This window comes from Centruroides vittatus, unplaced genomic scaffold, assembly GCF_030686945.1.
Source record: "Centruroides vittatus isolate TY-2023 unplaced genomic scaffold, ASM3068694v2 contig_1349, whole genome shotgun sequence".
Classification (NCBI taxonomy): domain Eukaryota; kingdom Metazoa; phylum Arthropoda; class Arachnida; order Scorpiones; family Buthidae; genus Centruroides; species Centruroides vittatus.
Genome location: NW_027120858.1, coordinates 86851 through 112672, shown reverse-complemented (window position 1 = coordinate 112672; position 25822 = coordinate 86851). Strand labels below are relative to the sequence as shown.

At 23.1% G+C, this 25822-nt stretch overlaps 1 protein-coding gene across 1 annotated transcript in view; it reads right to left on the bottom strand.

Moving 5' to 3' along the window:
* LOC136990882 (probable G-protein coupled receptor No9) overlaps positions 1–25605 on the bottom strand; it is a 54635-nt gene extending 29030 nt beyond the window's left edge. Inside the window, exon 1 of the mRNA XM_067289331.1 lies at positions 25438–25605. The gene's annotated coding sequence lies outside the window, so the exon portion shown is untranslated. The remainder of the gene's footprint in view (positions 1–25437) is intronic.
* Positions 25606–25822: the final 217 nt, after the last annotated feature.

Genomic DNA, 25822 nt, shown 5'->3' with positions numbered 1-25822 from the left:
GCCATACGCAGTTTTAAATGTTGCCGAGAAAGTTAAGCAACTCGTTGCTGGATTTTTTCATAGATACAATATAATTCTTTCAGATATATATCCACCAAATTAGTTTTTTTTTAAACCTGGATGCAGCAGGAAAGTGTGAAACACCTTTTCTTAGAATCTAAGATATGGATGAAATTTTCTTTATTGAACTTTTCAGTTTAATTGAAAAATTATTATATTTTTATCTATTATACATGCCAAACTTAGACCTAAATGTTTTATATTGATGAATGGACATAGAGGAATCTTTTTTATTTATTGCTTAAACAGTATTTAAAGTAAAGATAAAATACAAGAGAGAATGGGTCGATTTTCACTCCTTAAAGAAAACCGCGAATTTTTCATGAGAATGTGAGAGCAAATTTAAAAATTCAATGAGTGCGGGCAGCGGAAAAGGTTAAGAACCAGTGCTTTAAATAAATGGCTAGAATAAAATTATATTAAATATTTTAAAGGCATTTTTTCTAATTTACAGTATTAAATATTAATTTAAATAATCTTACAACGTCGTGTAAGATGCTACGGATAAATCCTAAACACTTATAACTTTATTATTTTAAATTCCTATGCTATGTAATCTAATAATGTTAATATAATCATTTATAAGCGGCGAAACTTCTAAAAATTCAGCTCACAAGATTTTTTTTAGCAATATTTCAAGAATAACTTTGCGAAAACGTAAAAAACAAATCGATCCACTTTCAGTCTCGGAAGTAAAATCAGAATCCTGCGAAACTAACTTATTTTAGATTAGTGTTTTTTATTTAAAATAATAGAAGTTCCAAAAAACAAATGTAAGAGGAAACTACGTCTGAGATCATTGACCGAAAAATACAATTTTGTGATTTTCTTATAAATGAAATTGAATGTAAAAGAATATATGACAATTATCGAGAGTTTATTTCGCTGAATGTGATGGTAAAAATCAAATAGTTTAAATGTAGCAGAAGTTTCAAACCTCTTCATAATTCAATTAGATTTAATAATTGTAGAAATATTAATAATGAATTTTTGCAAATATAAAGATTAAACAATTACCGGTATTCCAAGACATAAAATGCATTTTTTTGTTTTTGTTTGTATTTATTAAATACTAGAAATATTTTATTTATTTGAAAATCATTCGTATCAAGTAAATTTTATTTTGCTATTTAAACTCAAAATAAAATTCGATCAATATGAGCATTATTTTGAAAATTATAAATTTTCATTATAAATTGAAGATTGATCATTGTTTTAATTGATAAACAAATAAAATGTTAGAAGAAAATCTATTTTATTTCTTTAATTTTACTCATTATAATTTCTAAAATTCTAGTTTTGATGATTCTTAGACGAATCATACACAGTGTTCTCACCATAATTCGAAAGCATTTTTAGATATTTTACACAAAAAAAAACTACTAAACTCCTTGATAAAAATTTCAAAATATGATAAATCTAAATTATAATAATCTCCTAACATTTAACTATTAAAATAACAAATTATTTTATGTCTTACTCTCTTCTGTGCATCCATCTCTGTTCAAGTTCATTCCTTTTTCTCATTTCCAATTACTGCTCCAATTCTCCAGGAGCAAGGGTCAACCAAACCCAAAAGCTATTTGTGTTTGACAGCGTATATATCAATCAAGTAAGAACTAGAACAGAGATCTGATCACCATTCTACACCCGAAAATTAACTTTATCAATTTAACAGATGACATAAAGACAAATCATATATTCGAGATGTTCTACCAAATTAATTTTCATTAATAGCTTAAAGCAAAAATTTCTTCGTCTTTTATATAATAGATTTTATCTCAAAGAAGATAAATTATATTACGGTTAATCGTTTTGTTTAAATTTATTATTATTATTATTATAAGGCTATATCTAACCTTAATTTATTCGCAAAATAATTATTATCTTCGCGATTTCTCGTACAGTACATGATAATGAAAAAAACACTAAAAATTGATAAGATGTAATCACTTTTAATTAAAAATTGTATATTATTTTACAAAATAAAGTATTATATAATGTACATAGAAGAAAATGGTACTGTACATATATTTTTATTATCAACGGACACAATTCCACACCTAAACCGTAAAAAGTTAATTATTAGTAGAAGCAAACTATAATTACTTTTAAGTAAAATAAGCATTGCTGCAAAATAATTATTAAAACAAAATCATTAGGCGTTAGACTTTAAATCTCATAACATTATCTAAATTATAATCATTTTCGGTATTATATAACTAAACTCAATTACAAATATTTTCATTCTTTCTACGAAATTCATTTTAACATGATTGAGCTATTCTGATAGAATAGTTAACATATAGATTACTTTACAGCGAATTAACACGCGTAAATTAGCTGCAGTTGGTGATTAAGAAAATTAAACATACAATTTGAGATTGTCAAGAGAATTGATTATGTGTGTAACGAATATGAATTCATTCACGAAACGAAGAATTTATACGCAATTTTTCGTTTAATTTTAGTTGATGCAGAAAATTGTTTAAAAATACATTATATAATATATATTTACTGTTATTTTTTAAAGTTAAAATTTATATCTTATAAATTTAGTTTTAAAGTAATTAACTGATAAGAATATAATAATTTTGTTTTGAATTCATTACGTAGAATGCTTGACCAACGATTTTTAATGAATTTTCTTGTTATTATTTTAAACATTTTTCTCGTTAATTCTAGCGAAAGTAAGCTATTTTCTACATAAATTTATTTAACGAATTTATCATTTTTATTGTAAAATATATTTTATTTAATTTTTTAAATTTCTGATATCAATCGTAAAAGTAAAATTCATCAATTGACTATATTATTATATGAAATATTTTTAAAAAAGTATGATAACAACAGCTGGTTTAAATCTTGAGAGGTTATTTTGGATTGAAATATAAATTATGTAGATTTTACATACTTCAAATATATTAATTAAACCAACTTCTAATGATACATTAATGTTTTCTACATCATTACTCGTGTTATAGTTTGTATGATAAAAGCAAACATATAAAGGATTTTCGACTTTTATGATTCGAATTGGAAAAACATTAAAATAACATTTAGAACTAAATAATCATTTACTTTCAGTCTTGTAAAATAAATACATCGATTTTCATATAACAGAATATTAGTACGGTTTATGAATAGAATAGCAAATATCAGACGTGACTTTACCGATTTTATGTATTATGTAATTAATTTTGACATGTTTATTAGATTTTGGATACGAACTTTTAACTAAAAATTTTTCTCAACAGGTTAAACTTCTTAGATAAACTGTGCATTGTCTTATTTACCAAGCTAAATTACCATGAATATTTAAAATTGTAATCCTTGTATCATCTTAATTTTTCTGTCAGTTTTTTAAATATCAATGAATTAATAACGATGTTAAAAATTTTATTATTAATTTTTTAAAACTATTTTTAGATATTATAAAATCTTTAAAAATTGAAAAAGAAATGATAAATATTATAATTTATTCTAAAACTTAATACAAATTTTATACCAATTTGTATTGGTACAATGATGTTAAACTCTTAACACGACACTAATGCGTTACAATCATGCTGTAAATTAATCCAATTATCAGATAATATGTAAACAAATGATATAAGGATTACAAATATTCATTTTATATTTTTCAATCAATGATTCGTACAATATAATGTATACCCAATTACATAATATATATTTTAAGTAAACTTAGTTACTTTATACAGTATTACGAATAGTATATAAAAATGATTTATTATAAAAATAATAAAATAAAACAAAAAGTTTAAATATTTACATTGTATTAAAAAATTGCATTAAATCGTGCGATTTTTTAATATTACACTATTTACAGCATGTTTCCTCTAGTCAAAAATACGGATTTAAATACATATTAATAAGTTTAACTTAAAAAAAGACTTATTTTAATACATTTTAAAATAAATATAACTAATTTTACTTTAAATTCTTAAATATATTATTATTATTATTATCTCTTAATTAAAATTCAATAAAAGAAGATAATTAAACTTTTTATTCAGATAATAAAAATGAAAATAAATTTTAAATGTTAAAAGTTAAATAATTATAATTTATTTTTAACTATCAAGTGCTGAAAATATCTAAAAGCTATTTTTAAATCGATTTAATATTGTTTACATAATACTACTTTTAAATCGATTAACGTTTAAAAATATCCTATATAACTAACTTATACTGTACATGTATATTTGAATAGATATATTTAAAAATTATAAACAATAGTTTGCATTAATATATATGAATCACATTATTATCTTGATGTTCAGTCGATAACTGTTGAACTGTAAAAGCTCTCTGTTGCTACTTAACAGAATCACAATTGATTATCCTTACATTAACTTGTATAATTACTATTATGATTCACTTCAACATTATACAATCGATTTAGATAACTGATGAGATAAATTATTAACCAATGATTAATATTAAAAACCATTGACATGTGCTTCCACCATAAATTCGTACTTTTTTTATTCATTTCTTTAGAAGGTCATCAATCATAATTTACTCTTATGGAAATATTATACAAACATATTTAATTCGATTTAGGAAGACAAACGAATTAATATTTAATCAAGTTAAAAAGGCAATCTCTTGACAATTCCTTTCATAACGATATTATTTGATTATAATTTAATGAGTAATTATAATAGAAATCTGACGCTTGTTAATAATTGAATTGAAAACTGATTTATTCATTTCTATAATATTTATTTCTTAATTTTCGATTTATTAAATTGATATCAATTTTAATTTTTAATTCAAATTATCGTTAAATTTTTAGTAAAAATTTTTAATAAATGTTATATATAACGCTCATATGCTGTAGGATAATTCGTAAATATATAAGAAGTATTATTATATTATTTTTATATAACTTTTCCCTATGTATATATAAGAAAAGTTGTATAAAAAGGTTAAATTTGGGTAAAAAATTCGCAGAATATGTTAAAAGAAAATTTTTTTATCACAAAGTTTATAAAAATTATAATTTAAATGTTTTAATGTATAAAAAAATATTTAAAAGCCTTTTATTATTAGTTGTTTGTGCCCATATATATTATTAAGTATAATTTAATAAGAAAAACTTCTAACATGACATTTCTTCCATCACATTGAAAATAGAGCAAAAAAGAATAAAAATATCGAAAGATGACATCGGAAATGTAATAGTGAGAAAGGAAATGACGCAGCAAAAAAGTACGTGTTTTGATGTTACAATTGTCAATGTTAAAAAAATCCCTTTTTTTCTGTTATTAAAAATAAATAGATTTTGTTTTTATCTCTGATCTTCCTCTATTAATTTTAAATAGTCTATTTTTAAAAATAAATGGCAATTAAAATAAGAGAAACAAATAAAATATTTATTTAAAGTTTTTTTTAATTAAAAAAATATCATTATGAGAAATTATTTTCGTTGAATTAATTTAATTACTTGTATTAACAATAAAAAACGCATATGAGGAGTGTTATTAGTAGTACTAAGTTTCATCAACAGATGGCAGAAAGAGTTATTTTTTTGAATTTTTATTGATGATTTTTTTAGATTTAAATTATTTTCTTTTATAAATAACGTTAACTGCTACAGAAGCTATGTAATGAATGACTATTTGATGATATTTTGTTGAATAATATCAAAATTTTGGAGCGAGAATTAAATCAGAAACTTCGAAAGTATGGAGAGAAATGCTTCACGATTTTAATTTATTCTTCGAAACATTTTGAATTGTGCCTTTATATGACATTATTATTTCATCAGTAGCATTTAATTGTATGAATAATAATATTTTATACGTAATGCAAATCTCATTATGATGCATAAATGTTTTATTTTACCAAGAAATGGTTCAAGCTAAGCGTTTTCAACTCAAATTCTTGATAATTTTAATTAGATTATCATCATCGTCATCATACTGAAAAATTCCGATTTAGATCCTACGAATTTAGTCCTCAAGAAGTTTCTGATGCCTTCATTTGCGTCGGACTTCTGGCCCTTTTTTCGTGAGATTTATATTCAAAGGTTAATTTCGGTAAATGGTTATCGCCCATTCTAATTAGGTGATTCTTTCCATATTATTTGATATGATTTAATGTTATTCGCATATTATCAAATTTTAGTTTGTTTCTGCTATTTATTTTTTAATTCATTTAATAAGATCTATTAAATAAATAATTAATTAATTCTATCAAAAATCTCATATGAACAGTTGGCAATTGTTGAACATATTTTTTTATTTAGAAGTCAAACCTCGGTAGCATAATAAAATTAGATAATCAGATATAATTAATGATTTTATCAACATTTAAATATATTAATGAAGATTTCATATATTTTGATTAGATGCTTTATTTCCCTTTTTCATCATAAATTTATATAATTTTTAATTTTATTCTTTCTAATAATATGTTATTTTCTCTCAGATATTAATTTCATATTTAAAAATATCCACAAAGTTATGCTAAATTGTTAATTACCTGCATAATATCATAAATTTATTTACTTTTTCATTTAGTATATTTTATGTCCGCTTAAACATCTATCAAGGGATAAAGGAGATCATTCCATCATTGCATCAATGTATGCTTGTGGTGCCTGCTTTTCCAGCGATAAAATAATTGAAGAGAATTAGTTTAAGTCGATTTAGCATAACATACAAATAATCTCTGACTGTAAAAGATAAAGACAACATTTCAGAAACTGATACAAAAAAAGCGAGTTTTATTTCGTTAGAGAGCATATTCTGAACTACCGCCTCCAACAGTAACACAAGGATGTAGACTGCTGAGCATGGAGTTATGGATGGAATGTAGCATTCCTTTTTCACAGGCGTCTCGTATGCATCTCTCCAGTTTCTCAACATCATGTAGTCATACTGGATACAGGCATACGCCGATGCTTTTAGCTGACTCCACAGGAAAAAGTTCAGAGAGGACAAGCATGCGGAACGTGATAGTTACGAAACAGGACCACGTTTTCATATCCACAGATTACCAAACCGTTCTGGCGAGTCATTGGCACATATCTGTTCGAGAACACGAGGACGTTCTGCCAATACTAAATCTGCTATATAAAATGTGAAATCATCAATCTGTTCATCCACCGTCGAGTTTAGGATATTCTAATATTGGTCACAATTCAGAGTACAGTACTTTCAATGAATATGGGACCACGAAGCTGGCCACTCCAAATTCCATTCCGTATATTTAGGATTAAACGCACTTGGTGTCACGTAAGTCGTGGGCATCGTTGCAGAACACTTTGGTGCACATTATGACGCCACACACTCCATTCCAGGAAAAAGTGGCTCGTCAATCCATAAAATGTGCTGAAGATGTTGTGATTCATCATACTGTAAATTTAATATTGTATTGCATCATTCAAATTGCTGTTTAGCACCCTCTATATGCTTTGCTAACTGCAGATAGCAGCGATACAGGTGCGTTTTATGGCGACCGTGATATCCAATGTATTTTGGTCAGTAGTAGTCCATCACCTAATCTAACTAATGCTAGATTTTTTTTGCACTTGGATAGATGTTTGAGTGGACACCCTGTATTTTGTGTGTTGTATTTTATTTATTAGTATGATTTTGTCTAAGATGCATATTTATAGTATGGTTATTAAGTGTGAGGCAGTTTGTATTTGTTTGCAAGCACTTCGTGTATTATTTTTGCTATTTGATTATGTCAACTTAAGTAGTCAGCTTGTTTCAAAAACTTTCAATTCGATGTAGTCTGTTGCATGGTTTCGTATATGGAATTTCTTACAAGTATAGCCTGTGGATGTTATTTTTTAAGATACGGTTTCTGTAATTTTTGTATTTATGACTGGTCTTGTATGACAATCATGAATTCTTCCGTCTCTCCAAAGACACATTTGAGAGTCAGCAGTTTCACGCAATTCGTCAATGTAACACTGGCCGAACTCATTAGGATGTCTACCGTAAAACTCAAGATTGTTTGATAACGTCTGTGTATGTTGTGTAATGTGTAGATCCAAGTCAATGTTGTGTAGCTGTTTAACAGTGTAGTGTTTCATTTGCAACAATTACAACTTTGTGTAATTGTGATGTTTATTATTATTATTATTATTATTATTATTATTATTATTTGTATAAAATTTCTGTAGCTTCCATATTCGTTCGCGATGAAGATTTATTATATCTGTAGTGCCTCAATCTCCCTCTTTACGAGGAAAAATTAACCTTTCTATGGACGACTTAGGGTGGTGTTAGTTGTATTTTATTAATGCTGTTCGTGTTTTTCTTTGGAATTGTTTGTAGTCTGTTATTTCTTTTATTAATATTCTGTTTTGTTATTTCTCTTTTATTATTATTAACATTTTTATTAAAAACAATTTTTATAGTTATTTTAATAAATATTTAGTTGAATAGAAGTTCTTCAATCATTGAGGACATGAAGAAGAGGAATGATATTTAAGTAAATACTGATATAAAAAATAAAATACGATTAAATAAAGATCAAAACTTAATTACTAATCATTTAAAGTATTGAGTAGTTAAGAGATTAGTACAATGAACAATTTAAAATATTTATTTTTCTTCTTGAAAGCTTTTCATTTTTATTTTATACACTGAAAGTTTATTTAGAAACTTTGTAAACTTTTTAATATGTTTGGAATGTTCTAAATTTTAGTAGAACTTAAGATTTTCTGCTGAATTTGAAACTTTTTATTACAGCTCTTAATCTATGTAAACAATAACAAAATTTATGCACTCAGACTTTCTTGTTTTAGCAACAGATTTTTTAAAATTACGTAATAAATTAGTTGTTTTGTATAGTAATTTCACTCTGAATAAATTATATAATTTATTTTTAAACTTTAAAATAAATATATACATATATTAAATTATAAAAAAATATAAATATTTATATTTGAAAAATAATTTTATATAATTATTTAAACTAATATTATATCAATTTATATAATTGTATATAAATTTTTAAATAAATAAATAAATCTGCCAACTTTAAAATATCTAATACCAATTTAAATACAGTAATTTCAATGCTAGAAAAATATAACCTATATTTAAATTAATCTTTATAAACGCGTTTCGTGCTAAGATTAATGAAAGTTTATTCGAGTAAAACAATCCAATTAAACTTTACTTTGATAACGAAGGCCTCTCCGCTCATCTGAGCAGAGATAAAACGAATCTTTTCGTGTTTAATGATAAGCTACTGTATATTGTACATTATTTTACACGTGTACATCATCATCTACACTGATTTATTTAACATTCTTAATTCATATATTAAGTAACAGTACATTCTTTTATCTTAAAAAAATTATTTAATCATCATCTGTGTATAGTTTTTATCCATAAGAATGTGTAAGAAATAAGAAAATTGCAACATTCTTCCATCCTTATAGTGCTGTAAGGCAAATATATTTTCTTCGAATTAAATTTATATTTTCTTAAGTTAATTTTCTTAAAATAAATACATTTTTTACGTATTAATCTTTCTATAATGTTGTTAATTTTACTAAATTTAAATTTAAAGTCTTTTCTTCTAAAAACTGATTTTAAATCTGATTAAATCTTTCTCGTTTTATTGATTAAAATTATTTTTTTTTAATTAACAGAAAGTGATTAAATTGTCTTTTTAAAAATTAGCAAAAGTTGATTAAAAATTATTATTATTTTTTTAATCTAGAAACAAATGTATTATCAGGGTTACTTTTAATTAATAAAAACTGACAAATCTATTTGTTAAAGCAACATATATAATTAGTTGTGTCAAGAAGAAAATATTTCTTATCTTTTTATAATCTTAAAAAACAAAAAAAAATCTTTCGTAACTGCAAAAATATGTTAAACATATAAATTAGTTATTGTTTTTATTTCTAGCTTTTTTAAATATATAAATATATATTGATTTTTCATTTGCATTTAGCATCGTTTCTTATTTAAACTATGACATAATATTTACTAATTTTACATAAATAAATTATCAAAATATTTGAATAAATAGTAATTTTTTAAAAAAAAAAATAAAACATAAAGAAAATTAATTTTATTGTATTTTTATCTGTATTTAAAATTCGCTAAATTTATGGAGAAATGAAATATCATATATCAAATTTGTGTTAAATAAAAACTGAAAGATAGAAATGATACGTATTTCATCATCGTTCTGATAATAAGGTTTTTAATAATAAGTATAAAAAATAATAAAAAATATATCTTAAAAAGTGCAATCACTTTATCAACAAATTATAATAAATGTTCTCTATTTGTTCACAAGATATAAATCTTGTAATTCGATATCAAATACATTTTTAATATAAATTTACTCATACCACAAACTCATTTTTCTCCATTTAATTTAAATAAAATATTCTTAGAAAAGAAAAAGAATAATTTCATCTTTCAGACTTGATTATTATTCTTAGCAATGCAATTAAATTCTTGCCAAAGAAATTTGATAGTTTTTAATCATTTTATGAAATTTAAATAACTTTTTTAAAATGTCTTCTATATTAAACCGTACAGAAGTAGATATTACTTAAAGTAAAAGAAAAAAAAGAATCTTGATGAATTTCAAAGTAAATTAAAATTTTAATAGATGTGGATTTAAATATAAACTGTAACCTATTGTATATTCTTGTTTTAAAATTCTGAGGGCATAACTTGTTTCCAGTAAGAAACTGTTCTGTAAAAAGTTAATGAAGTCCTTTTTTTTCTCAGATGAATATCTTCATTTTATGGAGCTTTAACTCCTTTTCCATCTGCTAGATGATGATAATTGCAATTCTTAGCTTTTCTATTCGCTTTGCACATCTCATTCATCAGCTCGCTACTCGTTTCTCATCTATTTAATAACTCGGTTATTTGTTTTCTAACATTTTTTTTACGTTTCTTCTAATTTTCGGTTACATCCCTCCTGTTGTTAATCATTTGCTATTTGATAATGTTCGCTCTTTTTATTAATCACAATTCGATAATCGCTTTCGCTTCATGATAATCGCTATCTTCTGTTCAATAGAGGTTGTTTAATAAGGTCACTACTAGTTTCTTTTTATTATAATCGATTTCTTGTAGTTAACTATTCAAATAACAAAAAAAGACCTTCATTAATTATAATCGATTACATTTTCACACGTTAATCTTCTTATTTATTGCTTTCTTATATATATATTTTTTCCTATAATAAAACACACAAAACTGAACCAACAAATTAAAGTTTTCTAATTTGTATTAGTAACAATATAGATTTAATGTTTAATTGTAATGGAAATTTCCGTTTAAATTTTGCTATTTAAGAGTTTAATTGCTATTTGTTGAATCGCTACTGACCTTCCTTCATCATCCAATTTGTGTACAACACTAACAAATGATGAAATGTATTCCCTATGTGAATATATATTCTTATTAAAGTATCATAAAGACAATAAAGTGGATTTATCACTTTTATTGTGTTCATTACAGCAAACCTCTGCCAAGTCCACGAATCCTGCTAGCAAATAAAGTCATTAAACTACATAGTAGCGAGTCATTTTCGTTAAATATCAGGATAATAAAGCTACAGTCTTTATTAAAATAAATAAATTTTAGTAAATATTTTTCTCTATAGAATTATAATTGTGTTGCATTGAATGTCTGACAATGCAGTGTGGATTTAAGAAGTATATTTTATCAAATCTTTTATCTACATTCGCGTATTTTATAATGCTTTAGTATACATAGAGAGATGAAAACCTATGGTTGCAGCATCAAAGTGACGATTTAAGATAAGTCTTGAATAATTCTTTCAATATTTCCGCTTGGTAGCAGTTACCATTATTCCGCCCATCCAAGTAAGAAAGCCTCAAGGCTTTTATACCTTCTAACTCTATGTTTTACTTTACTATTGATTCAACGAGTTCCTTTTCATCAATGTTTCCATCTTGAATCGAGTCGTAATTATTTATTATATCGATAAATATCAATACCATTTATGTAATTTTCTTAAAATATTACTTACGTCTTCGTAATTTAATTCGTGATTTAATAAGAGAAAAGTGCATTAAATCATATATATATTTATATTTCTCTTCTTTGTCTAGGTTTTATTTAGTTAACAAAATCAGTTTACGTCTCTTTCAGTGTAGTCTGCCTGTCTGTCTGCACTTATAACTTACAAAAGAATAAGATGAAACATTAAATCTTAAGAAACTGTTCATTTATTTTTACAGATCAATGATAATACCATAGAGTAGCAAAATTGATTTAATAAAGTTAACTTAAAAAATAAAATAATTAATCTTAAAAAACAATAATTATTATTAGTATTTAAATGTTAATTTTTATTTTCTAATAATATTGAAGCTCTATATATATATTTAAAATTAATTATAACAATTTATTTTTAATTAATTAATATCGACAAATTATAATCTCATTAATTAATTTTTCTATTAGATTAATGAATATTTTTATTTTTTAATTATTTAAATATAGCTATAAAATGTTTTTTATTATTAAAAGTGGATTTATTAAAACATTTTAATGATATTTCGAAAACAAGTGAAGAAATATCAATAAGAATATATTAATTAATAAAGTTTAACAACAAATAACCTATATTAATAAAGAATTAAAGTGTAATTTTTATAAAATTAATTATATTTTACAAAATTTAATTGCCATTATCGAGCTTTTCTCATTAATATAAATGATATATTCTTCTGTAATAAATAAATAAATAATAATAAAATTTTAATAAAAACTTTTTATAGCTCTTAAAATTTATATATTTTAAAATTATTTATTTATATTTTCTTAAGTTAATGTTTAACAAAGTAGTCAGTTTATATACATGGTTTTGTGGTTTTGTGTATAAAAATATCACACGTATTGTGATATTTTTATACAAATTTAAACATACAGACATTATTTCATTCTAAAAAAGTAGTATTTTTATATATAAAAATGTTTATTAAATGAATTTTGTGCTTAATTAATAAATTTATTAAATTAATTTTTTATATTAGAAAATGTGCAATTTGCACTTAACATCTTATTAATAAATCGATTTTTACTTATTTTTAAACTCATTTTTTTATAAATTAAACTTTTTTTAATATTCATTTTAATGTATAGACGTTATAAAAACAAGTTTACTCTTATTAAAACCTTGATTTAGCGCTGCTATTTGTTGTTCGCCTCTGAAATTTGCACTAAATCGAGTGTGGCTCTAAACTGAAGTACAGTACCTTAAATGACAAGAATTGTGTATAATAATGAGGTCTACATAAATTTGAACGTAACGTGATTTGATGATGATAATGTCTTTAGCGTAACAAAATCCTACATTTACTATTTCATAGATAGAGGTATTCCTTATTTAATATTTTGTTGGGGAAAATTCGTTTACAAGTATTCATTGGGACTTTACGAGGGTGGTTTTAATTAGTAAGGTGCTATATCAAGATTTAAACTGTATATATAAAACATTATTTTTATTCAAGAAACATTCTTTTTTATCTGAAAAATTCTGTAACACGAATTATTTCCACAGTTGTAATTAAATAGAACAATGTGTTCTTTAGTTTGTCACATTAATTTTAGATACTTCTTCTATTTCGAATGAATCCAGAGTGACATAATGCGTGACGTATAATTTACGTGACTCACCAAATTACATTACGTCATATACACAAACTTATTTCGCATTACTATCACACAACAATGCTTATATTATTATTCACGAAAAATAAATCTAGCATCAATTGTTAAAAGACAATTGTTTAAATATTAATTTTGAGAAAATGAAACAATAGATGTTACTCGCATTCAATACAGTTAAAATAAACGAAAAACAAATAAATAAAACCTCTAAATTCAAGGAATAAATGCAGAAAAAATAATATAAATTTATTTAATTATAAAATATTTTCATTAATATACAGACCCCTTAAATATTCTATTTAATATAACTCCTAAATGCAGTGTATAACTCTTAAATAGGCTGTATTTAAGGGTTGATAATAATAGTATGTTTTTAAAAATAATTATCGAAAGCAACAAGAAATAGAAGCAGAATTTTATATCTTTTTATTTACGGAAATCAAACAAGATTCTTTTATCAGTTCGGAAGACAGCAACAGTAAATGCGGAAATGAACAAATGGAATCCTTACATCTCAAACAGAGTGTCAATAATGATAATGGATTCTTATCAACTGACCCCACCAAGATACCAAGATGATAATGCATTTTCACAAAGAACCTCAGAAGGCAAATGGTCAAATACAATTACTAACACATAGGTACTTAAATAATCGAACTCATTGTTAGAAAGTAAAATTGACTTCTATCATCTTCATATAACATGAAAGAACAAGAGTTTCTATTTGATGTAAGAGTAAGAAATAAAGAAAACAACATTGAAATAATATTTTTCTTTGAGGAATTTTGTTATAAGAAGCTTTTCTAAAACACCGTAAATACATTTAATAACTCGAAATGCTAAAAGAGTTAAGTGTATCGAGATAAATTGTTAAATTAAAGACAGAAGTACAATGATAAATTCTAGTTTTTGCATGAAACTCTTGTATTATTTTATAATTTTTTTTCCTTCTAGCTACTTATATAATAAAGGAAGAAATTTAACAAAAGTTTTACGAAGTTTAGCGAGTAGTAAAACACCAAATTCAATTTTTATTACAAATAAAAATAATATTTTAATAAACATTATTACATTAATATTATTTTCGTTTGGATAATGTTTTTGATTTTAATTCTTTAATCTGATATTTTAATTCAATGGCATGGAAAGTGAATAAGATGAAAATTTTTTCTTTTATTATAGGAGTTTTAGGATAGAATTTGTAGTTTAGACTGTATATAATTATGACATTCTGAAGAATGAAATAGCAAATACATTATTCCACTTTATAATATAAGATGTTTTGAACGTAATTATATTAATTTTTTAATTAAAATTATATTTTATCGCTCGGTAATATACAGTACATACAACAGTGGCACGACAATTGTTCCAGTTATGATCATGTTTGTATACTTATAAACAACTTATACAAATTGAAACTCTATTAAAAAATGTGTATCTTATTCTTAGTAATATTAAGGATTTAAAATTGATAGGGCCTTATATTTTTCCTGTTAGATACTTAAAAGGTAAAGGCAAAACAAGAAACAAAACATTGTTTTATACAAAAATAAGAATCCTTTAATTAATATCTAATTTTTTGGATTTCAAAACAAAATTGAGTTATTATTTCTTTATATTCTCCAGAAATTTATTATTATTTTTTATGTTCTTCATTTCTTTCTGGAGAAATATAATTTGAAATATATTTGGATCAATATCTGTTGAGATTTACTTAAAAAATGGTATTTTAAACGGGAATTTGAATTGCTTATTGTTTAAATATATTTTTACAAATTATTATAATACTAGAAACATATTTTTAAAATTTCATTGCAAAATTTACGCTACAAAAAATTCTATTTCACTGAAAGCATTTTTCTAGTGTAACTGTTAAATTCAAAAGTTGTTACTCGAGAATATTTTATTTCACTAAAGTTAATGGTAACAAGTTATACAAAAAAACAAGTATAATATTTCATTACTAAATAATCGAGAAAAGTGCTTATTTTAAAGATTTTTAAACTTTTTTAGACTTAAATTGTGAAAACAAATTCTTAATTCGAATCCTTTTTTTTCCATTCTGCATTTTTCTGATAAATTCAATTTTTTTCAATTAAGATTGCTTCTAACCTAAAAAATGTCAGGCCGTTATTAGCAATATGACAACTGAAGTAATAGTTAATACTATTTTGACTTATTATGACAGAAACAAACGTCAAACGTTGAAAGAGAGAGAGGAAAAAATTCAATTGGGAACATTTTAGATAGATTTAGTGTAGAACGTGTTTCATTTTTTTAGCAGAGGATCATTTTAATTAATGTTAATTATAATAATTATATAGGATCTGTTATCTTCTAATATAGATAAATTATTTGCAAAATAGTGTGCTTAAAAATAATAAATCATTAATCAATGTATCGATCGATTTTGATTGTGAGATAAAATTAGACAGATCGAAGCGCCTGTTGTATAAAAATACATGCTGTCCTTGAATTTATTTCTGTTTCGTCAACAACCCGATTAAATAAATGATATTTGTGAAATAAAATTGTATTAAGGAAGTTCAATAGTCTCTTGATATTGAATTTGTAAAGGTGTAATAGTATATGCAACATCGTAGACATATACGTCCTTTCACTTAGTAATGAAGCGTGCCATTCAACAATATAAGTTAAATATGCAATATAAAATAATGCACATGACATTACTCATATTTTTTTAGTTTCTTTTTTATTTTCGTAAAACTATTTTATTTATAGTGGTGTGCAAAGCATATGTTTTCAGAACAAATATACGGCTTATCACTCGCGTAACTTATAGAAAAAAAATAAAAACATCCGTTTGAGTTATATAAAGTAATATTAATATTTATTTAATAAAATATTACATTTCAATTTTATATCGTTAAAACAACAGAGTAGTAAAACTGAAATACAGTATATATATACATAAATTAAAGTTACATTATAAAAAAAAATTTATACACGACTCATTCATTCTGTCATGATATCTTTTAACGACTTTTTCATTCAAAAATATTTCATTCATTTATATTTATTTTTTAATGTATTTTTATTCTACTCGAATTTTTCGTGTTGCACGTTACTAGTGAAGTATGTAGGAAGGGAGGCATTGGAAATCTTTTTATGTAAAAAACTGCTTTAAGAGGTAAATTTAATAAGACATTTGGTTTATTTAATTTTATTTAACTATTTAAAAATCAATGAATAAATAATCATTAAGCATATACTTTTAATTTTTAATTAAGCAGGTTGCATCATTCTTCTGCCCTCTCCTACGCAAGTTACAATATACAAACTAATGCACAAACTTGATATGTATAATTTTATTGGATTAATTCACTTTTATGGTATAACTAATTTATAATTAGATATCAACATATATAAATTAACTAAACTGGAATGTTCAAAACATTTAAAACTTAACATAGAAGCAACAATTATCGATCTGTTCTATAAAAATAAACCAAAGATTTAAAAATAATAATTTATTTTTAAAATATATTCGTAATACATTTTATAATATTTTCATTCATGCCATTCGTGACATCATTTTTTTTATATATATATTATGGAAAAGACTATTTTTGTAATAAATAATCAATTTTCCATTAAATTCTGTACTAAAGAATTTATTAAGGAAAATATATTTCATTTAAAATGTATAGAATTTAACTCAATAGTCTCATGTGACATTCATAATATACAACGATTAAAATTGTAATATAATATATTTAATGCATAACAATATTCTCATCTGGAACGAATATGTCAAAGTCAAACTGTTATAATATTTTAACAGTAGCAGCAAAGCATGATGGATAATTCTTAATGAGACTATCGCGTGTAATTCTAACCAATCAAAAAAAGCTACACAAATATCAAAAGGTACGAATCGAAATAAACGTTACTGTCATGTTACTATAGTAACAATTTTCCTTTTTTTTTCGAAACCCGATAGTGAAATATTAAAATAACCGTAAATCTTTTACGTGAATTTAAATAATTAATTTCTCTATAGAAGAAAAATCTTTATTTTTCATTAATTGAAGGGAAAAAAGCATGGTTTTTACGTATGAAACTATATTCGTTTTAGTTGCAATGCTTGAAAGTGATGCAGGAAAGTAACAATTAAAGGGGCACATCTCGAAAGATTCTACGAGCAAATTTACTACAGTATTTGTATTTATTTGTTAATTTTTTTAATCTAAAATATAATTCAGTTTAATAGATTTTGTTCGATAAAATAATTCAAAAATTATTTTATTATAACAGCGTTATTAAACTGTTTATAACAAAAATTACAAAAAATAAAAATTAACCATTAATTTTGTTATCATCATATATTTATATTCTCATAAAATGAAATATGAAATTAAATATTGATAACATCAAAAAAGAAATTTTAATATTTAACTTACATTTTAAAACCAAAAACATAAGCATATATTAAATATATTAACTGTTCTTTATTCAATAACGTTGAACAATTTGTCTAAATTTAAAATTGAAATATTAAATTAATAATAAAAAGTAAAGATGCAGAAAACAATTACAAGAAAGTGTATTTAGTATTAAAAGTAATAGTAGAAAACAACAAAAAATAGCAGATAATAGTGAATAAAGAAAGCGGAACTGATATACAGGTTTAGAAAAATTCCATGCTTATTTGTAATTAACAAGCGATTAGAAAAAGAAGTTGAGTAACTTTACGGATTTAGAAAAAGGTCAGTGATTAAAACAAAACATTTAACTATTTTTGTTAATGGGTTACAACTGATGAAAGTTTTTAACTTTAAGACAAGTGTCATTCTTGATATATTTTGTTGGATTGCAGCCATCTATTGTCTGCAGGAGACAGATATTGTAGAGGTTAACGACTTTCTTTAAGTACTGATATTCTTGAACTTACTTTAAATGTCTATTCGAGATATTTTAGATGATGATGATCATTATCATCTATTTAATAAGTTTTTCACTTTACTTTCTATTTAATTATATATAAAATTTATCCGTGCCAAAATATAGTAAAAAAGTTCGTTAGTAGGAAAATTTTGGATGTAAATTTAACTCCTGTTTGTTGGCTACCGTGTTATATCTTTAAGAGGAAATGAAGTTTGTTATCTTAATAGCAATTCTGCGAAATTCAATGTAATGAAATTCGCTAGAGTTTGCTCTTGAAGGTGATAAGATAAATCACATCATCTATAATAATAATCTGTTCGTTTGATTCATGATAATCATCTTTATTTTCGCAATTATGCAAATGTATACTAAAGAATAAAGTTCTGAAATACTATACAAAAATAATTAAATATTGTATTCAATAGAAAATATAATAAATATATATATATACAGTATATTCAATACTAGATTCACGATAATCCATGCTCTTAGCTTGGAATATCACAAGTGAAATAGGAATAAATCTTTGTCAAAAACTAAAATTTTCCATATGAATGGTTTCACTACATTATGGAAATTGTTATGAATTTATCCTTCAGAAAATTGATGATTTTTTTGTTTTGTTTGTAAAATATTTTCATTGCTTAAATATAATTTTATACAGGTTAGTACATGGTCACTGAATAAATGTTTTATTCAAATTATTATTTTATTCAAGTTACCGAATTTAACCATAACATGGCATGCATTTAATCTTATCTTGGATAATAAGATTACAAAATAACCATATTATTTAGATTAGTCTATAACCATAGAATACCGATTTTATAATTTAATTTAATGCAAAACGTGTCATATCCAGCTATCTTCTGAAGAGAACATTTGAATAGGTTTGTATGTGATCTTTTTCTAGATAGATCTAAAAAGACCATACATGTGAAATATATTTTAAAAAGAATAAATAATTTCTTTTATATTTTATTAATTTATTTATTCTTAATTTTTGGTTAAGGTGTGGCACACGCCGCCTCTTTTCCTCTGTTAAAAATTAAGAGTAAAAATTATTAAATAATAAACGGTTTCTTACCTTATGTTAAACTTGAGAAGACGACAAAAAATAAATTCTGATTTTACAATATTAAATATTTTTCATTAAAATTATTTAGTAAAATCTTTTAAAATAAACTCTAGACTGAAAACCAACAAAAACAAAACAATTTGAATAAAGTTATCCACTAAAGAATAACAATTTTTTAGATAAGTTAAAATTAATTGTAGTGGTTTAAGAATGAAAAATAACTTGGGATTGCTGAAATTAAATTTTTTTCGTATCTTCTTTAGTATTATAAATATTCGTTTTCGAGTAGTAAAGAGAATATAGTTTAAGTAATATTAGATAATTCTCAAAGGAATGAATTTTACTCAGTTGAGCTTTTCAGAAAAGCAAAAACTGTTTAACATCTTGAAAGTTCTTGAAAGTTTCGATCTTTTCTAAACAGTCTATATTCAAGACATTGTATTTCTGAATTAAAGGAGATTTTACGCTGTTATTTTTATATCCAACTGTAGATAAAGTCCATACTTTAACAAAATATAGAGTACTCTTCGTAAATTTTACAAATGACATAATTAAAATAAAGTGAAACATCTCGAAATTCGAAGGAATTTATATTGTAAAGCATAGTTGAATAAGACATGAAAAAAACTTAAATATTTGAAAACGATCAAATTATATAGTTCTTTAACAAATTTAGGACTAAATAACTAAAATTTCAAATTAAGAAATTAGGGCATCGAGTATGAATGACTGAAAGCTTATTTTGCAATAAGTCAGGTGAAGTGATGATCTGATCATCTGCATATGTCAGAAGATGGATGTTTAGATTACTCAATTTCATGCTATCATTATAATATTCTGAGATCTGTAAATAACATTACAGGGAAAATAAATAAAATTTAGTCAATGGTTTTGAAGTGAGCTGATGGAAACGTTTAGGAATTTAAAAAAGATTTTAAAAATGTCGGCATCTTCGTGGAAAAAGTGTTCAGAAACTTGAAATTAATTCATAAATTTTAATAAAGAAAATATATATTTTTGAAAAAAAATGCATTTGTAAAATGGAATTAAATATATCTTAATGAAATCTTGTCATAAATGAAAAAATACAAAGTGAAGAGTACCTGAGAATTTGTCAACGAACAATTCTTAAATTTAGGAAAAAAATATATAAAATAATTAACAATCACAGTATTGATTTTCTTATTTTAAAATTCTTTCGCTACTCGATATAATCTGACATAAAATTTATAAACATGCTTTAAACGTCTTTAAGAAAATTGAAAAGTTTAATTCAATTTTCAGTACGTTAAAGGTTTACCACAATTTTATTTTCATTTTATAAGAATTTTTAATGGTTTATTTTCTTTAAATAACTTGTAATTATTCATTTCAAACTTAATCAGATTATTTAATTTCTGTATTTATACGAGTAAAAATTATTTTATAACTCCACAATAATTTTTTAATTTTTATTTAATAAATAAGCAAAAACTTTATTAATAACCAACACTAAATATATAAATTCCTGTATGGAAATTATATATATGTAACTAAAAGAAAAGAAGCTGATAAAAAATAAATTGGCGTCAAGCACGATCCGAATCTAAGTCCATGGTCAAATCCTAAATTTGTTTTTTTTCTTTATTGTCCTAGTTAATGCCTTATCCTTGAAAGGAATTTGAACCCAGGTCTTAAAGAGGAGTGGATTCGGATTCTATCCAAGATAGAAAAGATGTTTTTTTCATCAAGGTTAAAGCACGTTAGGCTGTCTGATCTCACTTTGTCTCTCTAAATGGAGAAATGATTAATACACTTCGTCGTTTAGAGAACTTACACTTTGAATACTATTTATTTATAAATATTGTTATTATTATTATTATTTAGTAAATAAGAGAACATTTTTCCAAATCATAACTTTATATCGCAATATTACTTTATCTTAAAATGAATTAAATATAATGTTTAACTAATAAATAATACGATAAATATTTTTTAATGAAAATCTCTTCAAGTTTTGAAGGTAAAATATAACATACGTGTGAAATAATTTATAGAAATCCTTTACATAAATCCTTACGCAGAATTCTCTTTCGTGTTTTTATTTTCAAGATTTATTTGTTTTCGTTATTGTTTGTGGTTCGTTCTATATCACTTTCGTCAACTATAATTTACGAAAACCGGGGGAAAAAATTCAAAAATAATTCTATAATATTTTATATATACTTTTTTCTATATTTTAAATTGTTTTATTAAATTAAGCCAATAGGTACAGCCATAAATAATTTAATTAACAATTTATTTATATAAATAAACTTTAAGATTAAACAGAAAATTAATGCTAAGAGATTACACTTTAATATAAGGTTTATTTAAATTATATTTTAATATAAAAAAAATAATTTAATGAAATTTATAAATTAAAAATGTATATCATTGAAACAATGTCATTAATTATTGAAATTTTAAAATTTAGAAGGTGAATGGACTCTTATCTTAAATACTTCAAAGCTTTCTGATAAGACGAACTAAAATTAAGTTTAGCAATTCCTTAACAAATTTAAATTTTAATTAAATTCTATTTTTATCAACAGAAATTATTATTATTATATTTTATTTCATAGATTAATGTTTTAGATATTTTTATTTTTGATAATTATGCGCTTTCTAAGTTTATAAAAGGAGGAAATAAAATGGAAAAAAAATCAATAATATTTTATTGTCTCGTTTGTTTGATTTTATATTATATAAATGAAGATAAAATTAATATTTATTAAAAATGATTCTCATTTCTGAAGAAATATTTTATAAATTTCGAATTGAAAATTCAATTTTCAGTTGACAATTATGTGTAAATTAATTATATTCGTTAAGAGAAGTTGCTGAATGTAATTAATTTTAGCTGAAGTGTGTTAAAATTTAACTACATCCGGATTTTTTCCTAAAAAATCCCTTTTAGATAACAAATGATGCTGATCAGAATTAAGCAAAATAAATTTTACTTTATTATATTTTTTAACTTTAAGCTTTTAAAATATATAAATAATTTTTAAATTACAGTAAATATCAGTTTAAAAATATAGAAATGCAATGTTAACCGTTAATACGTAACTTAAACATTGATTTATAGCTAATTTAAATTAATTAATAAATTAGAATTTTTATATTAAAAATACATTTTTAAACTTTTAAAACACAGAAATAATTATTTATAAATTGTAGTAGTTTAAAATTTGAATATTTATATAAAAAATTCACTATAAACATTAATTTTTAACTAATTTAAATTAAAAAATAAGCTACAATTGTTATATTATAAGCACTTTAAAATAAATCGTTTTTATTTTAAAACATTATTTAATTTAAATGTACTTTTTAAAATATTTTAAAAGCTCTTTTAATTATTTTTATGACTTCGTAATATAAATTTAATTTAAATATTTAAACTGTAATTTAAAATAATAATATGATTATTACTAAATAAAATGCAAAATAACAGAAATACTATGCCTATTTTAAATATTATTTATAACTAAAAACATCTAAAAATATTAAATAAAATTAATTTTATATAGAAAAACGAATAATAATAATATTAATCTTGCTTAAATCAGTGTTTGTGATTAGTTTTACTAAATAATAAAATAAAAATGATTATGAATAAGCATGAATAATTCAAAGAAATATAATCGAAATTGTATTCAAAAATATTAAAAAAATACGATGACAATAAAGAAAAAATAACAATAAATTCTACTGTATATACTATATAAAATCTACATAATTGCTGATAATTTAAAAAAATATTTAAATGAATATAATTGAAAGAAAATTTAATGTTTTAAAGCACGAGAAAATCATTTTCGGTTGTATTAAATATTTAATTTGGATCTGTACCAAAATTCATATGTGACACTAGCTTCTGAATGCGGTTAAGATATAACCTATCGATCAGTTAGACTTCCTGTGTTTAGTACGTATTTTGACGTAACTGGCGACAGCCTACAGGATGTATAACACTTTCCAACATCCGATTTACTTTAAGTATCATATAAGTGCTTTTAACTTATATATTTACTATTTACTTATAACAATTTCCTTTAAAATTCTCTTATTAAAAAGGGAGAAAAGCCATTAAAAATATATACTTATCTTATAAAGATGTAAAGAGGTTTTTAATATTTAAAAAATTGAATTTAGTTTTATTGCAAATTTAATAAAAATATTAAATATTTTATAAGTATATAAATGCTTATTAAAACTTTTAATAAAAATTTTATTATCATTATTTTTTTCCTGTTGAATTAAATGCTTATGTAAACAAAGTTATAAATGTTTCTGTCTCACACTACAATGAATAAATTATAATTTGCATTCATTTTAAAGATTTAATTAATGTTGTTTATAATGTATAATATATATTTGTGTATTTAAAAACTGTATTATTATAATTTCTATCATTTCTAAATGATATTTAAATTTTTAATATACGTTCTTTAACTCGATTACTTAAGAAAATTCTTCTGTTACATTTTTCTCTTGTATATATTTACTTATTTTTTTAAAACAGTTATTATATTTTTATCATTTTAAACTCTGGAAATTAATAAGAAATTATTAAAATTAATTAATATTTGATAACTTAAATGTTAAAAATTCATTTCATATTCAATCAATTTTGATATAATCAATTAGTTAATTGATAGTAAGATTTTTCAATCAGCATCGTTATTAATATTATTTTAACTTTAATTATAATTAATCTTTAATTTATTAATAAAAAACCTTCTACAACTTTATGAACAATTGTCATCGATCCACTTTTTGCTTGTTAGTTACATTAATTATAATTTAGTTATACCGTTTTTATGTTATAAATAGGAAACACTCCAATTGTAATCTTATCTAGTAACTTATCATCCAACAGTAGACCATAACTTTTAATAATATTGCAATAACCTTTAGCGTATATTTATATATATAAAGGGTGTACTTGACATTATTTTTTCTTCGTTTCTACTATTACAACAGATTGTATTAAATATCACAAATTTACAACCATTTAGTACAATAATTGAATAAAGTTGTGTAAATATGCGATTATTACTTGTCATTTCAATTTTTTTTTAAAATAATTTTTAAATTTAAAAATAAACTAATTAATTAAATTTTAATTTCGAATTTATAGTTACTCATTACAATTATTTAAATAAAAATTACAAATTTATCATTATTTATTACAAAAATTTAGTGAATAAACGTATAAATAAGCAACTGTAACTTATTATTTTTCTGGATATTTTTATAATTTTTTTTTAAATTAAACATTAATTAATTACATAAGATAATCGAATTTATAGCCATTTATTACAATTATTTATATAAATATTACAAATATTTAAATGAGTAAATGTATAAGTAACTGTTACTTATCATTTTTTGGATTTTAAAAATCATTTTTAAAGCTGATACCGATTAATTAAATAAAAAAAATCGTACATATTTATTAAAAATGTTATTATTAATACATCCTTCTTTACATTATTATGTCAGAATCACGCAAGATCTCTAACTAATTTTTAAAAATAATATATAAAAAAATATATGTAATAATGATATAATGACGTTTCCTTAATTTTGGAATATTTTTTTTTACCATAATTTCTTAAACTACTCCTCATTTATGGTGTTTAATTAGGTATAAAAAATTAAAATATATTTTTAAAAACTTACCTAATAAATTGATTAATTGGCTTATTAATAACATAATATATATATATAATTGTATATATTTTTTTACTTATAAATTCACTTTTTAAGTCAAACAATAAGAAATCCACTCGAGAAAGAGAAGCGCATTCTAGAGCAGTCTTTCTCTCTCTCCAACTATCTGCCTCTTTCTGTCTATCCCTCTCTCCACTCTGACGAACTAGGCTTAACGTGTGGGTGTAAAGCACTACCGACATTGCGCCTGCGTTCCCATACCACGTGATCAATGGGAGAAACGACTGCAAAGTTTCCATCCTTACAACACTACAATATTCCCTATAACCCCCCTTATAGAAGTCACGTGTCAATAGAATCTCAGCAATTACAAAGAATCATAAATTTAAATCCC